At 47.4% G+C, this 3,793-nt stretch overlaps 1 protein-coding gene across 2 annotated transcripts in view; it reads left to right on the top strand.

Moving 5' to 3' along the window:
- The first annotated feature begins 3,004 nt into the window (after positions 1-3,004).
- Positions 3,005-3,793, top strand: part of Tnfrsf19 (TNF receptor superfamily member 19) — an 88,605-nt gene continuing 87,816 nt past the window's right edge. The window contains exon 1 of one of the 2 annotated variants that reach the window (XM_005355399.2): positions 3,005-3,420. The gene's annotated coding sequence lies outside the window, so the exon portion shown is untranslated. The remainder of the gene's footprint in view (positions 3,421-3,793) is intronic. The other variant, XM_013349238.2, reaches the window with a different exon arrangement.

Raw genomic sequence — 3,793 nt, forward strand, 5'->3', positions numbered from 1 at the left:
TTAGGTCAGCCAAAAGGGGGCTTTTGATTGCTGGACTTCAATACTTTGATAGCTGGACCTTGATAGTCAGCTCGAGGAGGAGGAAGTGGCCAAATATGGGAATAGATGTTGGTGGCTAACTTTAGGAATACAATCTAATGTTTTTTTAGCAAGGCAGAAAGAATGACGGAAGGGTGAGGCCTGCCAGAGTCATACTGACCGTGTTTGGGCCAGCTAGAGTCCCTTCAGACTCTGTCTAGATCTGTGTAACACATTCTGATGTTTGCCTGACAGATTTCTCAGAAGAAATCCCCGCGGTTAAATGGCACATGACTGCATGTCAAGTATGCTTCTTGTCACAGAGCATCTAATTTTATTTCACTTATCTGTGTTTCCTTTTAATTTTTAAAACTATTTTTAAAAATGTAAAAAGTATTGCATTTATTTATTTATTTATTCTATGTGTGTGCATGTGAGGTCAGAAGATCACTCGTGGGCCCTAGGGACAAATATTAGGTCGTCTGATTTGGTAGCAAGTTCCTTGACCAGATGAGACATCTTGCTGTCTCTCTTCTGTACCTCTTGGAGGTAAGGGGGAAGAGCCTCCTAGTCAAGCCCTTCACAAAGCTGTTAAATACAGCAAGGGCCTGGCCAGGTCTCACACTGAGGGGAGTTCAGTTAGTTGAGCAAAGTGCAGACAAGCTTCAGGCCAAGAGGTCATTCTTCCTTAGAGGTCAGGTTTTAGTTGCCATCCGCATCTGGGGACGGATGAGGCTCTGACTTCAGGCCCTTTTCATTTCTTACAGGGATAGTTCTTGACTCACAAGGACCAACTGAGAACACTTCCCAGTGCACAGGGCACAAGAGCAAAGATGTTTGAACAACCAATGTTACTTTGTGAGATTTATGTAGAGCTAGTTTGGCTGGTGTGTCCATTGAAGCTGCCTTCTAGATGCCTTCTGGAAGCTTCTAGAACTATAAGAATCTGAATCCAAGCATCGCCCATTTCCCATGGGTGGTAACTGTAGAGACCCACGATCCACCTGCTCACCCAGAGGTAAGGGCACTCAGTAGTTTCCATTGATGGTGTGTAGGGAACAGCACACCCAGTGCTGGCTGTGGACATGGTCCCCATGCCATGCAACAGCTGGGTGACCCCAAAGAAGAGTCAGCCTAGGCCTTCTTGGAGACAATTTGTCCCTGTTTTTGTGAGTCCTAGGAGCTGTGTAGGTCCAGGTGTTTCCAGGTGGCATGCAGAAGTGTACCTGCTATTTTAGGGCTGTGGGGCCTGGTACGTGGTTTAGTTGGTAGAGTATCTGTCTAATATTCATGAAGCCCCAGCTAGGTTCAGAACCCATAATCACATAAACTTGCTGTAAATCCATGCCTGTAATCCTAGCATCTAGGAGGATTGAGTCAAAGCCATCTTTAACTAAACAGCAAGTTTGAGGCCAGCCTAGGATACTGAAGACCCTGTCAAAAACAAACAAACAAGCAAAATGCACAAAGTAAGCCCTGTGTGTCTCAGATGGAACCTATCAAAGAATCCAGACGGGCTCAGAGATGGAGGGCTCACCTAACGTGAGCAGGCCCTGGGCTCCAGTCTGGACCACACTGGGGAAGAAAAGAAAATTACTATTGGGAACTAAAGAGCCCTATTTAAATGCTACACTGAACTCATATGCTGTTCAACCCAAGTGTCTTGCTATCAAGATTTACTCAGGAATCAGAGATGTCTGGAGATAGACAGATCATAAACTATTTTCAAGTATCACATCAGGGAAAACAAGATGCCACCGATAAGAGAAGGTAGTCATAGGAAGGAAGGGCATTCTGTTGTCCTCTGAGCATGCCACAAAAGAGTTTTCACCGCCTTTCTGCAAAATGGCATATTTCCATCATGAAATGGAAATCTTTCTTCTAGAATAAACAGCTCCAGGTTCAGAGCCTGCCGCCTTCCCAATGTAGGGCTTTATCCACCGCTGTGGGTGTTCTAAATAACGGGCAACGAGTTTCATTATAAATACGGAAAATCAGGCTGCGATTTCTTAGCTGAGTCCAAACTGTGGGTTTGTGCCGTGACTGAGACAGAAGCTGTGGGGTGATCGAAAGCAAACGCTTTTCTCTAAGAAACGCCTTTGTGAATTTTCGAATTCGTAAGAGCTGTCCATGTATTACGGCTAAGAAGGAAGCATCTTTAAATCAGATAATTGGGGGGGGGGTTGTTTTGTTTTTGTTTTTTTGAGGCATAAGTTTCTCAATATAACAGATCTGGCTGTCCTGGAACTTGTTTTTTAAACCAGGCTGACCTTGAACTCACAGAGATCCACCTGCCTCTGCCTGCCAAGCGCTGGGATTAAAGGCACGCACCACCACCACCTCCGCCTGACTTGTTTTTTTTTTTTTTTTAAGGACCCCAAATTTAGATTATGAGGCCTTTGACTCAGGTGTCCTGTGATGATGCGGTGGTCTTCTGATAAGTTGTAACCTGGGCGTTCACTGCTTCATGAAAGCCACTACTTGACTGGGGCCATCTGTAATAATTTATTTCACCGGGAAAGACGTTTTACTAATTCTTAAAGACCTGTCATAATATGTGTGGGGTAGGGGTGGGGAATGGGGAATCAAGCTTTTAAAAGGCTTGCCTATGACCCTAGCAGTGTAAGGCAGGTGTTCGGAGAAACAGCCTAGTTAAACACTGTTGCGAAGCTCTACTGCGTTTCGGACACTCTGAACTGGTGGGACTCCGTGCATTTTTGTCACAAGCAGCGGAGCGCTGCTGTCCTCGGGAACCTGCACGGGTCCAGAATCTTACCTGCCAGGAGCACAGCGACAGCAGTCCTGATGGGTTCCTCCCATCTAAAAGACAGACTGCAAGGTTATCGCGGGCGAGGCACAGACCAACGCGACTAGAAAACAGGCTGTCTGGCTTCTCCCGACCAGCCCCACGGCACGGCATGATGTCATGGGAGCTGCCACTCAGCGAGATGAAAGGGATGCGGCACAGCCCGCTGGCACTAGGCAGCCCCGCTGGGGCACCGCGAGAGAAAGCTGCGGATCCAGAGGCTCAGGCCGGGGAGAAGCCTGTTCTCCAGAGCCGAGGCAGAACAACGTGGCCCACGTTTAACAAAAGAACTTGTGGCCCGGGAGGCGGGAGCCCAGCTAAGAATCCGAGGGTAGCGAACTTTCTAGATCTGCGTGCATACTGAGTAAGTTCATTCAGCCTTGGCTTTGATGCGCAGCAACTGATCGGCTATCAGATTACAGGCACTCCATCTCCCAGCCTGCCTGCCTTTGATCTGCGCGGGTAATCCATTTTCCTGGATTTGAAGTTTCGTCTGGGCTTGCGCCCACACACATTTTTGGGAAGGTAGAAGCGTTTGGCGCGGAAGTGCTACCACGCTGCAGAAAGCGTGGGGCTGGAGCACAGGCGGGTAGCAGGTAGGCGTTTGTGCGTGTGGTTGAAACTTTCACTGAGGTTTTCTTGCGTGTTCAAAATAGAAATGGCTTTCTATCAACTCCCAGCAAGCATGCCTGTAGCCAAGTCCTGCACCAGGCTGCGTGCCTGCTAGACTCAATTTGATTGTTGATGCAATTGTTTCGCGGTTTGCACGAGAGTTTTCGATCTGTCATGCAAATCTTACTTGGAAGTGAGTAGCTCTAACAGGACAAAAACAACCGCGCTAACAATTGTTGGAAGCAGGGTTTCAGACTGAACTGGGTTGAAAAACGACTTTATTTAGTAAACCGTGGGACTTTGATGGAAATTCTCTCTCTCTCTCTCTCTCTCTCTCTCTCTCTCTCTCTCTCTCTC

The sequence above is a fragment of the Microtus ochrogaster genome, chromosome 17, assembly GCF_000317375.1.
Source record: "Microtus ochrogaster isolate Prairie Vole_2 chromosome 17, MicOch1.0, whole genome shotgun sequence".
In the NCBI taxonomy this organism is placed as follows: domain Eukaryota; kingdom Metazoa; phylum Chordata; class Mammalia; order Rodentia; family Cricetidae; genus Microtus; species Microtus ochrogaster.